The following is a 14,228-nucleotide window of genomic DNA, read 5'->3' as shown; positions in this document are numbered from 1 at the left end:
CTTGATTGAATTAACATGGTTGTGATACATGTTATTGGATGGACAATGGCTGACAAGTAATATGTATGAACCGTTACTCTTAATGGCATCTAAAATGGAACTGAATGACCAGGGAATAGTTCTAAAACCTCTGTAGTCACTGTGAAATAAAGGCAGTGTATGCACTATAAAAGACCCTTAACTTCATCCAGGAGGGATCTTTTTATGCTGCCCCTTTCCACTTCAGTTCCTCTGTTTTTCTTTCTCATTCTTGAGGAATTAAGATATACCATTAAGTTGGAAGTCTTTTTGTTCTTACTATCCCAATGGAATTAAATAAAAAAGACGGCTTTTTTTAAACAAAGTTCTTTTTCTTTGAAAAAGTATGTTAACAGATATAAAGAATATGATTCTGTAGCTTGAAAGAGAAGGAATGTGTTTATTCTTGTGTTGATGGGCCTGAAAGCTATTGTCAAGACATAAGTGAGAACTTTGAACTCAAGATTTAAGATTTTGAAAAGGGTCTGACATGAGACATCCACTGACATTATAGATCAGCCAGTGGAACCTTTCTATTCAGAAAATTGGATTTCTATTGTACTGCTTACTGCCTTCAAGAATAATCAACAAGACAGAGCTCCCAGATATATAGAAATTGCTGAAGAATAAGGAAAAAAATAATTTAAAGTCAAAGTGGTAAAACTTATTCATCTTAGATGGTTATAAGTTACATGTATGATTTTTCTCAAGCATAAAATCTATTATTGCCATAGTCTGTGCAAAGTCTGAACATTTTCTACTATTAGATATGATTCACTACTGGGAAATCAGGAAAAACAGAAATATTTCTACTTCTTTTAAAACTGGAAACACCAAACAAAATGCAAAAGCCAACAATAAAATCTAAAAAAATATTTTTGACATATGCTATAAATGTTAATATCCTTGATATACAAATAGCTATCACAAACCAATAAAAGAATTTGCTAATTAAAAATGAGCAAAGAATATGCATAGATAATACACAAAATAATAAAACAAATAAATAATATTCCAGAATGTTCAACTTCGTTAGTAATCAAGATAAACACTACTTAATAATTTTGAGTATCATGTAACAAAAAGGTTTTGAAGAGTTAATACTCAGTGTGGACACAGGTTTGGGAAAAGAGGCACTCTCATAGATACCACATTACAAGCCATCACAACCTTTCTATAGCAATATAGTAGTTCCCCCCCCATCTGTGAGGGATATGTTCCAAGACCCCCCCGCCAGTAAATGCTTGAAATAGCAGATAGTACCACATATGCCATGTTTTTTTCTATATGTACATTCTTATCATAAAGTTTAATTTATAAATTTGATACAGTAAGAAATTAAAAATTATAACTAATAGAACAATTATAACAATATACCATAGTAAAAGTTATGTGAATGTGGTCTCTGTCCCTCTCTAAATATCTTATTGTACTATACTCACTCTTCTTGTGATGATGTGAGATGAGAAAATGCCTACATGATGAGATCAAGTGAGGTGAATGACGTAGGCATTGTGACACAGCGTTAGGCAACTACCGACCTTCTGACATATGCCAGAGGAGGATCATCTGTCTCTAGACCGCAGCTGACCACAGGAAACCGAAACCATGGAAAGCGAAACCATGAATACAAGTGCGTGTGTGGGGTGGGGGGGCAGGATGGGGCTACTGTATGCTTATAATTAACCCAGCAATTTCACTTCTGGGCATTTGGTCTAATGTATGCAACAGTGCAGAAAGAGTGATAGGGAAGGGTGTGAAGGATAGTATTATTTATAACTAGAAACAATCCAATTGTTTCAAAAACAGTGGATTAAATAAAGTCAGGTGAACCTACATAATGGAAAATTATAGTTACTCAAGTCATCTAATAGAAAAATATTTTTTAAAAATAGGAAAGTGTTTATAAGATACAGGTGAATAAAAAAGTAGCTTATAAAGCATATTTTTACTATGTTCTCATTGTGTAGAACAGAATTATATACTCCACTGCAGTAGAGATGATATTTTCCATAGGTGTATACAGACATAGGGTTTTATTCCATTAAAAAACATAATTTTTAATACTGCTTAAAAATGTCAGTATATTTTGCATATTTACCTAAAATATTATTCTTCATGGTCATAACTTTGCATATTTTAATATAGTGGAATATGGAACTCTCTCCTTATTCTTTCCCAGTATTTTCTTGATTACTCTTAACCATTTATATCTTGAGGCAAACTTTAACATAATTTGGTCAGGTTAAAAAACATGCTTGAGACTGATAATTTCAATAAAAATTTATTGAAATGTTTATTCAATAAATTTAGAGACTAATTTTGGGGGAAATTATCATCTTTACTACTGAATCTTTCCATTAAAAACATGTATCTCTTCAGTTTTCCTTGTTGTATTTAAGCTCCTCAGAAAAGCTTTATGATATTTTTCATTTAGATTCCGCATAATTTGTTAGGTTTACTCAAAGCAATTTTATACTTTGTTACCATTTGTCTAAGAGCATATTATCCCAAAATGCATTCTGAAAATTATTGAGAACACATACATAAAACATATTATTTTCATATATTTATTTACTGGCTAACTTACTGAATTCTCTTATTGGTTCTATTGTTTTTGAGTGAATTCAGTTGGTGTCTGTAAGTAATTATATTACCACAAACATTGCTAAATTGATCTTAGCTTTCTGATATTTATTTTTGGTCATATGACAGAGGCCAGGATTTCTGAAAGAAAATACAGTATTATAATGCTGAGGGCGGACATTTTAGTTTTTGGATCATTCTCATTTATTTTGATATCTTAAATGATTATTTTTATTATATAAAATGTGTACAATATAAAGGGTCATTTGACAATTTTTAAGTGTACAGTTCTGTGGCATTAATAACATTCACAATGTGGTGCAATTATCATCACTATCTATTCCCAAAACTTTTTCAAGTTTCTATTTCCAAACTCTATACCCATTCTGCAGAAACTCTCCAATCTTCTCCTCTCCAGCTCCTGGTGACCTCTCATCTACTTTCTGTCTCTAGGAATTTGCCTATTACAGATGTCTTCATGTATCTGAAGTAATTTTTTGAAGTTAAAATATTTTATAAATATTTAAGCTTGTTTGGCCTAATATATTACTTGAATTAGATTTAAATGGATATAAATTTTTCCGGTCAAGGGGCGCTAGTCATCTAATTCATTAATTTACAGAGTATAACGAATTCACAATGTGTTTTCAAACTAAGTGTAGGTTTCAAAATGGTAGAAATTTTTCCTCTTCCAAAACAGAACTCAATTTTCTCTTTCTTCCTCTGTCCCTCTCCCCTGCTCATGTGCACGTGTGCGCTCTCTCTCTCTCTCTCTCTCTCTCTCTCTCTCAAATAAAAAAAAGGAAGAAAGGGGTACCTGGGTGACTCAGTCAGTTGAATGTTCTACTCTTGATTTCAGTTCAGGTCATGATCCTGGAGTCCTGGGATAGAGCCCTGCAATGGGTTCCATGCTCAGCATGGAGCCTGCTTAAGGCTCGCTCTTTCTCTCTCTCTCTCTCTCTTTCTCTCCCTCTGCCCCTCTCCCCAGCTCAAGCTCTCTCTCTAAAATAAAAAAAACCAACTAATTAAAAGTAACAGAACTCAATTGCTAAATAAATATGATATGGCCGGATTTCTCATATTCCTGGATAATTAAGCATCAGAGACTTAGCTCAGCTATTATGAACATCCAGGAAGACTACAATAAGGGTTACAATTTTGTCTTTAATTCATTGTTTTCCAGTAAGCATTCTGTACATAAAAAGCATCAATTTTTCTCTATCCCATACAGAAAGGAATTATCTTTATTTTCTATCAAAGTTTTGTCATTACAAGTGATTAATTTTTTCACTTTTCAATTGGTAAGAATATATTATGACTTTAGGACCACAGCGCACAATTTAGTATTTGGTGAGAGCGTTTGGCTTTTCTTTCCCTTAAATACTTAAAGATAGAAAACAATGGTTTTAAAAATAAATGCAAGTATTCATTACTTAAATGGACTTAACAGTAGAGTCACTAGCATGATCAACCTTATACTCACAATTCTGCAGACATAAAAGAAGCTGAATAATGACGTAATTCTGCGCACTGCACCTTCTTGCTGTGGCCAAGGTTGGCTCTGTGCCTGCTTTCACACATACTGAACACCTCCAATGGCGGTAAAGACTAAACTTCCCAATACCCTGCTTTGTCAGAAAGCAGTGCATGGTTTGGCTTTTTGCACCTTGCTCCCCTGCTGGCTCAGCTCAGCCTGAAGGAGCAGGTGACAGATGGAATTATGACCAAGGGAAGGTGTTGGCCAACGCTGACTCCATTCTCCGAATAAGACCAAGTCACAATCTGCTATGACAAGCAGGCACTACCTCTGAGGATTACTGTTACATTCCCCTCCGCTGGTGGAGGGAGGGTTTCTAAATTCACCCAGCTTTAAGGCAGTGGAAGCAGCAGACTATAAGGAAGGACAAAACATACATAGGCTTTCCACAACACTGGCATGCTGAGAGCCATAGCACCAAACAGAAGGCAGATAAACATACCCATTTCTAAGGAGGAGCTGCCCTCTCCACCCCAAAGCAGGAATTTGCAGAGCTACCCCCTGCTGAGCTTGGCATCAATATCTGGTACAGTTCTGGGGTCGATTATTCAAGCAGATTATTTGAGAGCTCCCAAGCAACTAGCAGTGATCACTATGAGCCAGGGGGAGTTCTCTATAATATCAGGCCAAGCTTACTTCATGTATTCTTACCAAGGAGATCATAACAGGACTGTATCAGCGAGACATCTGGCAAGACGTCCCTTGTTTTTCCCTTTTTGATTTTTGTTGTTGTTTTGTTTTAAAAAGAGAGAGAGAGAGTATGAGCAGGGAGAGGGGCAGAGGGAAAGAGAGAATCCCGAGCAGACTCCATGCTCAGCACAGAGACTGATGCCGGGCCCAGTCCTGAGGGATCATGACCTGAGCGGAAATCAAGAGTTGGAAGCCTAACCAACTGAGCCATACGGGTGCCCCTGGCAAGACCACCCTTCTAGGCAAGGTACAGGCAGGCATGGTTGAAGAATTAGGCTTTTTTTTTTCTTTTTTCTTTCTTTTTTTTTTTCTTGTGTGAACAATTGAATCCAAGCAATATGCCCTGATGATTTTGGTCCCACTGCAATACCATCAAGGTCTATACTTGATCTAGTTCATTTTCCGTTTAACATTTTTCTTATAACTTGGATGAGAGTTATAGAATTCAAATCTATTAACTTTTCAATGACCCAAAGTTAGGAAGTCTGCAGAGATCTGACCATGAAGGGCCACCATGAAGGTGAAAATAATAATTTGTTCTTACTATCATCTTGATTTGGCACTGTGCTAAACACTCTACTTATATGATTTGTTAATCCTTACATCATTTCTGGGCAGTAGGTTTTATAATCCCCTGGAGGAAATGAAATAATTAATTTGCCAAAACCATACAGCTAGTTAATCGCAAGCCGGAGTCTGCTTTGCATGAGCTCAAGGCCTGTGCTCAGAGTGGTTAGACCCAACTTCCTCCCAGCATCTCACCAAGTCCTGGTGGAAATGAAGCCAGACTTGGAACCTGTTCAGGAGAGAGGTTCAGAGCTGCACAGCAAACACAGACTTTAACATGGACTTTGGGCAATGAGACTAGATACCTGCTGGGTCCTGAGCTCAAGCAGCTTGTTCTTCAGGGTCACGGTGGAGCTTAGTTTTCTGGCATCTTCTGAGCCAGCAAGCAACACTCTGTAGTGGGACTATACTTCGACTAGAACTCAGCCCTACATGGAAGGATGAAGACTTGCAGATGAAGTTTTAGCCTTGGCAAGTAAAAACTCTTGCCCTAATCAAGACAGACAATGATGATGGTGGTGATGATGATGGTGATGGTAACTATTATACTTACACTAGGTGCTCTGCTAAGAGCTTGAAATGTATTCACTCATTTAATCACTGAAATAACCCATAAGTTGGGTACCGTTCTTCTGCCAATTTCAAAAACTGAGCCCCAACATGGTTAACTTGTCTAAAAGCTGGTAAGTGGCAGAGTTAGGATTTTGACCAAATGGTCTGACTTCAGAGACTCTGCTCTTAACCATCACATGATATGGAAAATTGAGGACAGCCAATACATGATGAATTCAGTTTGAAAATGTACTATTTCTATTTTTAGCTCTTTATCCCTTTCATTCGACTGTGGGTTTTTTTTGGTTTGTTTTTTGGTTTTTGGTTTTTGGTATGGACAGCTATACGCTCCATTTCCATCACCTCTGCTACCTCTCTCATTTTTGTTTTCCATCTCTCTCATTCGTCTTCCCTACTCAAACAGGGCTGGGCCTAATTTCCACTCCCCATCACAGGTTCAGAAAGAATCTTTCCTCTGGTGAGTGACCAGCTAACTGTTCAAATATTTCTGGGGTTGTCTAACCCTTGCCTCAGAGAGCTATCACCCTGCATCTATGAACATGTTATTTCTGTACAGGAAATTTTGTAGAGTGACATCAGCTTTATATTATGACTTCTTAAATGGGGAATTAAAGATGGTAACTGACAGGTTCAGTGTGAGAGAAATGGGTAGAGAGGAAGGAGGAAAGAACGGTGACCATCCGAGAGTTGGGTATTATAATCCCACCATGATTGCTCGTATTCAACACAACACTTACCACTTGTTAGAAGCCTGCTTTCCACACAACCTCACATAATGATCACAACCCTCTGAGGTATGTATTAAGTTCCTTATTTTGGAGATGCAGATTCATCTCATAAGCTCAACGAGTTGGACTAAATTGCACAAAATGGTACAGAGAGCAGCAGAAGCAAAGGCCATGTTCAAGGCCTTTCTAGTGGCCATGCTAATTCTCGAAAAGGACAGAGGAAGGTGGTCTTTAGCAACAGCTACTGAAAGTTCACAAGATGGAGGTGACTTCCTCAGAAAATGGCTGTTTTAAGCTATAAGATTCCAGATTCCGTTTCCCTCAATAGCTATGGGTTCTCATTTGGGAATCTGAATTGGTCAGTGTAAGTTAGGTTTGCTGCAGGAACAGGTTAACCCCAAAGTCTCACTGGCTTGGCAGAGAAAAGGAGAATCTCACATGCCCAGTAGACATCCAATTCAGGTTAACACTGGGCACGAAGAGAGATAGAGGGCCGTGCATTGTCTCCAAAAAGCTTAGTTTGGAGGGAGCACAACTTCTATTCACAGCCCAACGGCAGTTAGCCCCATGGTTCTGCATAACTGCATAACAGAACTGCTAGGGGCCTGAGAGATATTTGGTGCTCAGTAAATGTATCTGACGTGGAGTTCATGTTCTTTGGGGAAACTGACCCTTCTCCTTTCCTCTAACCTGTACTATGGGCAGCTTGTATGACCTAGGTTAATCCAGGATATCCCACCCCCCTTGACCACAGTTCAAGGCTGAGCATGTGCCCCTCGATGGGATATTCACAGCGAATCTTTAACTTTTACTTTTTCTGGAGATTCAGGGACAATGACACTTTGTCTTTTTACAGGTGTAAGTGAGTAAGCATGTAGTCCCAGGATCTACTGGGCACATTTGGAGGCTAAAAGGGAGCCAGCTTTAAATGACCTTGCATGAAACAAAGCAGAGGGTGACAATGGTGAGCCACCAGATGAAACCTTGCTGGGATTGAGACTCATCTCTGCGATGTTCAGTTATGTAAATTATTAAGCAAACCTGACTGACAATTTGAATTTTTTTTTTTTTTTTTTGCATTTTGTAACCAAAATAATCCTAATGGACCCCTTTTCCATATTTTCAGAACAAATTAGCTATTTCCTTCTTAAATTAAAAATCATTACTTTTTTATGGTTATCACTTTAAAAATAATTTACCTGGAAAATTTCGATGTATATAAGTAAAAATTATTAGATCACAAATAAAGAATAATGCATTTCACTTGTGCTTGCTCCTTTCTAATTAAATACAATTCTCAAGAGCATTTTTTGTGTTGTGATATGAACTCTCATGCTTTATCCTTAACTGGTATGTTTTTTTCCCATTGAGTATTCTTTAACGAGAGTATTTTGCTTTGTCAAATGTTATTGTTGCTTGAATGTTAAGTGGCTTTGGCTGTGTCTGTGCATGTTTATCCTTTATAGCTGGGTGACCTCAACTCATTAGAGCTCTCCTAATGAGGCCACTGTCCTATGTGGTGTCTATTTGTAGATCTGTGATATTTCTGTAATTCTTCAGCCGCTGGAGTCACCTTGCCTTCTAGTAGACCATCTCACAAATGTACGTTACTACTCATAAACAAAAAGAATCACCCGAAAGAATGTAAGATGAATAAACAAAAAATTGATCTCTCCACTTAAATAATTTCCCTAGCCGATGCAAAGCATTATGTCATTATACTCTTTATTCGCTGCTTCATATTAGGGATTCTTACACAATAGTTTTCGTATTATACACATTATGGTGGCAAGCCTAAATGGCCACTTCACAGTTTTGATTATGACACCTATACAAATTTTAGTGTGGACGGCAGTTATGTACCTGATTAAATTAATTTTGCCAATATTTTGATGTATCGACTATGTACTAGCAAGCCCATTAGATGCTGTTGGGAATATGTTACTTTCTAACATTATGTTCTAAGTGACTGCAAGAAAGGAAGATAGAAAGTTCTGTGGCGGAGGGAAGGTGGGGTGGGGAGAGGGCTGGAGTTTAGGGTAGGCAAGGAGAGGAGAAACAGAAGAGTTTCCATAGAACAATTCTATTAGAGCTGGGCTTTGAAGGTCCCTTACCATTGAGGCATTTGGGGATGGGAGAGTGGGATTCTCTGAAGAAAGCAAAGGTACAGGATAAGAAGTTTTACAGCACATCTGCTTTGGCTATAGCACAGGGCATACAAAGGGAAGTGCAGTTGACCTTTGAACTACACGACTACATGGATCCACTTATATGCAGATTTTTTTCAATAAATACAGTACAGTACTATAAATATACTTTCTCCTCCTTATGATTTTCTTAACGACATTTCCCCTAGCTTACTTTATTGTAAGAATTCAGTATATAATACGCATAGCATATAAAATATGTGTTAATCACCTGTTTATGCTATCCCTAAGGCTCCCAGGCAACCATAGACTATTAATAGTTAAGTTTTGGGGGAGTCAAAAGTTTCTAGTGTTGAAAGACCTATGACTCTAAATTGAAATTTCCCAGGACAATGAATGAACACATAGCTGCATGAATGCATATCAACATGAAATTTGACATCACCATGTGGGGAGTATCCAGAAAGCTTTCAGAGATTGGGAGATAGAGGCCACAGGCAAATGACTGAAAACCCCAATGGCATCAAGATGTTCAAAGCAAGGTAAGAACTTGGGAGGCAACAGAGACGTGACCTCAAAATTCGGAATGGACATTATTTTCAACATAGCCAAACTAATAATCAAGTGTGATGGAAGGATTTCCAGATAATAAGGACTAAAACTATACCTTTCATACACTTCCAGGAAACTACTGGAACGTGTGCACTATAAAAATGATGAGGAAAACAAGACACACAGCTAGGGAAAAAGAGGGTAAACCTGAGAGAGGAGTAACAACGTCTCAGGTCACCAGATTGGAGCAGAAAGATGGAGGGTGGAAGGACCAAAGTCTCCAGAAAAAGAAAATTGATGGGTTACCTGATGTTCTGAACATTTGGAAAACAACATTCATTTGCTAGATCTTGAAGTGTTTGAAAAAAAATAGTAAGTATATACAAATCAAGCAAACCACAGGAAAGACAATGATCACTGCTAAGAGAGACAGGCTGTCTAAGGAAAGAAATGTAACCGTAGATGTGTGATTCGCGACAAACAAGACTGGTGTGATCACAGTAGTGTAACAGCTGATTATGGATCTGACCAAAATAGTGACATGACTGTATCATAAAGATGGTGGGGGGAAGAAGATAAGCTTGTGGAAGAGAGTTAAATGTTTAGAAATTGAGATATAATTGACATACAATGTTCGTTTCAGGTGTACAGTGTAATGATTTGGTGATTATATAAATTGCAAAATGATCCCTACAACAAGCCTAATTAACATGTCACCACATATAGTTACAAACATTGTTTTCCTGTGATGAGTGCTTTTAACACCTACTGTCTTAGCAACTTTTAAATGCCAACACAATATTCTTAACTACAGTCACCATGCTGTACATAACATCCCCCATGACTTCTTTGTTTTACAACTGGAAGTGTGTACCTTTTGACCACTTTCACCCATTTCTCCCACCCCCAACACCCAACCTCTGGCAACCACCAATCTGTTCTTTGTATCTATGAACTTGTTTTTCGTTTTGTTTTGTTTTAGTTTCTTGAGATTGCACATATAAGTGAGATCATATGGTGTTTGTATTTCTCTGACTTATTTCATGTAGCATAATGCCCTTGAGGTCCACCCATGTCGTCCAAAAATTGTAAGATGTCCTCATTTTTTTATGGCTGAGTAACATCCCATAATATATATACCACAGTTTCTTTATCTGTTTACCTATCAACGGGCACTTAGGTTGTTTCTGTATCTGGCCATTGTAAATAATGCCGCAGTGAACATGGAGGTACACATACCTTTTTGAGTTAGTGTTTTTGTTTCTTCGGATAAATACACAGAAGTAGAATTGCGAGATCATATGTTAGTTCTTTTTTACATTTTTTGAGGAACCTCCATACTGTTTTCCACAGTGACGGCACCATTTTATACTCCCACTAACAGTGCAAGAGGGTTGTGCTTTTCTCCATATCCTCGCCAACACCTGTTGTCTCTTGTCTTTTTGATAGCCGTCATTCTAACAGATGTGAGGTGACAGCTCATTGTGGTTTTGATTTGTATTTCCCTGATGTTAAGTGATGTTGAGCATCTTTTCATGTGCCTGTCGGCCATCTGTATGTCTTCTTTGGAAAAATGTCTATTCAAATCCTCTGGCCATTTTTAAAAATTGGATCTGTTTTTTGTTATTGAGTTGTATGAGTTCTTTATATATTTTGGATATTAACCCCTTATCAGATACATGATTTGCAAATATTTTCTTTCATTCGGGAGGTTGCCTTTTCATTGTATTTATTTGGCTTTTGTTGTGAGAGCTAGCTTCTGATCATTACTTGGTAACTGGCAGTCCCACTAAAATCATATGGTTGGGAACAATCAGACAGTGGGGACAATCTCTCAAGGAAGTTCCCAGACCAAGACATATTTTTTTTTGTGATTAATAACTATTTCTCTCATTTATCTGTAGTCATAACAGACTATTTGGGTTTCCTTTTGTCATCCTACTTTTTTCATTTTTTACATGCTACCTTGGCTTTTTTTAAGTTATTGCCTTAGCTTCATTTTTCATTTTTCTTTCCCTAGTACTTCATATGATAACCACCTATTTTAGCCCACTAGTGATTCCTTTTAAGGCCTAAAAACTTGAAGCTATATTTTTCTAATTATTCATAGCATGAATGAAGCAACATCTCTCGATTTCCTAAATGTAAGATGGAAAATGATCATTCATCTGTTTCCACCAACTCATCCCTTACCTTGTTCTCATTCCCGGCATCTTCTGGAAGGATCTGGTGTGTCAAGCGTAATCTTGGCCCTGGTCAGCTTTGCCCTGACCCTGCAGCAGCAGCAGACACTGGGGGCTTGTTAGAAATCCAGTTCTCAGATCCATCTCACAGCTGCTGTGTGGAACCTGCATTTCACCGGGTCTGCAGGTGATTCCTATGCATGCTGAGGTTGGGGACATGGCGCTCTAGAGGCAGGCTGTCCCCTTGGATTGGCAAGATCACAAATCTTAGAGCTGAAGGTCAGACAGCGGAGGACCAGTATCATATTGTCTCTCAGTCAAGAGGTTTACTCTTCTTCCAGAGGGAAATTTAGGTAGCTGGTTTTTTTGTTTTTTTTTAAACATGATGCCATGGCCTTCCAAGAACCAAGGCTCATGCTAATTACATCTTTACCTAGAACATTTTTATCAATATAAACTGATCCTCTTTATACACGTGAAACTTTTTTATATTAAATTCTACTTTTCCACAATTAAAATAACTGCTCTTCCCTTCTGTTTTCCCTATTTGTCCCAATATATCTTTTATTTTTACGTATTTTTAATTTTTAAAAATTATGTAATTTATTTTTTAAATTTACATCCAAGTTAGTTAGCATATAGTGCAACAATGATTTCAGGAGTAGATTCCTTAGTGCCCTTTACCCATTTAGCCCATCCCCCCTCCCACAACCCCTCCAGCAGCCCTCTGTTTGTTCTCCATATTTAAGAGTCTCTTAAGTTTTTGTCCTCCTCTCTGTTTTTATATTATTTTTGCTTCCCTTCCCTTAAAGTCCTCATATGAGTGAAGTCATATGATATTTGTCCTTCTCTGACTAATTTCGCTTAATACCCTCTGGTTCCATCCATGTAGTTGCAAAAGGCAAGATTTCATTCTTTTTGATTGCCGAGTAATATTCATACATATATATATATATATATATATATATATATATATATTCACATATATATACCACATCTTCTTTATCCATTCATCCATCGATGGACATTTGGGCTCTGTCCATACTCTGGCTATTGTTGACAGTGCTGCTATAAACATATAAACATTGGGGTACATGTGTCACTTCGAATCAGCATACCTGTATCCCGTGGATAAATGCCTAGTAGTGCAATTGCTGGGTCGTAAGCTAGTTCTATTTTTAGTTTTTTGAGGAACCTCCATACTGTTTCCCAGAGTGGCTGCACCAGTTATTTTTAAACTCTTTAAGTATTATTTAGTTTTATATACACAGAGAAAGTTTATATTCGGTTTATTCCCCACAAACCAATTGGAAAGTCAATTGTCACAGCTAATATCTTTGACTTCATGTTTTTCACCTTATTTTGTGCTTTTGACTCATGGCACTTCCTTGCTCTCTACTCAGTGTTTGTCATTTTAACATGTATGTTCTGTTTTGACCACTTCCATCATTCCCATTGATTTTGAAGGCTTAGACCCAAGTTTCCTGGCCTTTTATACACATTAACTCCAAAATGATTACTTGAGATTTCATGCAGTTTTCAAATTCTTTTCCATCAACTATTTAAACTGAACTTGAGATTCAGTGGCTCTTAATTCACACTATGACATCCTCATTTTGGGGTTCTTAACTTTGCTTTACTTTCTGAGAGTTAAAGCATATTGTCAGTAACTTCTTGTACGACAGGCAAGTGGACATTATAAGTCTTTTTCCCCTCAAATGTTCATGCAGTTTGTTATATACATCATGTCTTTTGCTCATGTGAACTGGATGAAATGTACTCAAGGTGTTTCTCTTCTGATTCTCATTGTTGTCTCAGATTAATGTTGGAAAAATTCTTAGCCCCGGTTATTTTTATTTCTTTGTTGTGTAGCCTTTTTCCCTGTCTAAATGTTTGAAGGGCTTTTCTTTATGTTATAATCTAAGCTTTTTGACTAAATGTGCCTAGATACGGGTCTCTCTTTATTCATTGTCTTTAGACTGCAACGAGCTTTTTCTACCTGCAAAATAAGGGGTATTTTCTATCTCAGAAAAAAATGTCTTTCAATCACCTTTGCCATTATCATTTCTACTCCCATTGTTTTGATGTTTCCTCTTGGGACTCCCTATAACTGTTAGCTCCTGTTTATGTCTCTGTTCTCCATTTTATATTCTTTCTCACCTTATTTTTATCTCGTCTTTTCTGAGAGAGCGTCCTAAGGTGGTGGCCTCCATTGACAATTCGGTGCCACGCAGATGATGATCATTCCCGATGCCGCTGTGCAGATGTGATCTTTAGTCTCTTGACTAAAGAGTCTTTGTCTGAGTCTGAGTCTTGACTCCGAGTCTTTTGTGCTCTGTCATCTTTAGTCTCCCTGTCTCGCTCAGCATTGGTTTATTTTCATTTCAGTCTTGTCTCCTCTTGTGGGTTTCCGCCTCTGTCTCCTAGAGGCCACATCTTCCTGCATCCCGAGGATGTCATACAACTTTCTACAGGTTTCTTCTGGATCCTACACTAAATGTCACTGAGGTATTCTTTTTCTGTCACTGTTCCAGATATTTCCTTCTTGTGTGAAGCAGCGTTTTATGAATGGCTCCATGTGGCGGTGTTATTGTTATTGTTCTTGCTTCTACTGAAGACAGAGATTCCCACAATCAGCATTTGTGGT

The 14,228-nt window shown here is 37.6% G+C and overlaps 1 protein-coding gene and 1 long non-coding RNA gene across 5 annotated transcripts in view; one reads left to right on the top strand and one right to left on the bottom strand.

The window, feature by feature from the left end:
• The window catches only part of PACRG (parkin coregulated), a 514,426-nt gene that overhangs the window by 211,304 nt on the left and 288,894 nt on the right, over positions 1-14,228 (bottom strand). The gene's annotated exons all lie outside the window — the stretch shown is intronic.
• LOC122220579 overlaps positions 1,587-14,228 on the top strand; it is a 41,432-nt gene continuing 28,790 nt past the window's right edge. Inside the window, exons 1-4 of the long non-coding RNA XR_006202937.1 lie at positions 1,587-1,651; positions 7,556-7,663; positions 9,235-9,388; positions 9,531-9,770. This is a non-coding gene — a long non-coding RNA (uncharacterized LOC122220579). The remainder of the gene's footprint in view (positions 1,652-7,555; positions 7,664-9,234; positions 9,389-9,530; positions 9,771-14,228) is intronic.

This window comes from Panthera leo, chromosome B2 (genome assembly GCF_018350215.1).
Source record: "Panthera leo isolate Ple1 chromosome B2, P.leo_Ple1_pat1.1, whole genome shotgun sequence".
Taxonomy (NCBI): domain Eukaryota; kingdom Metazoa; phylum Chordata; class Mammalia; order Carnivora; family Felidae; genus Panthera; species Panthera leo.
Note: the sequence above shows the minus strand (reverse complement) of the source record. Positions and strands in the feature narration are given on the sequence as shown.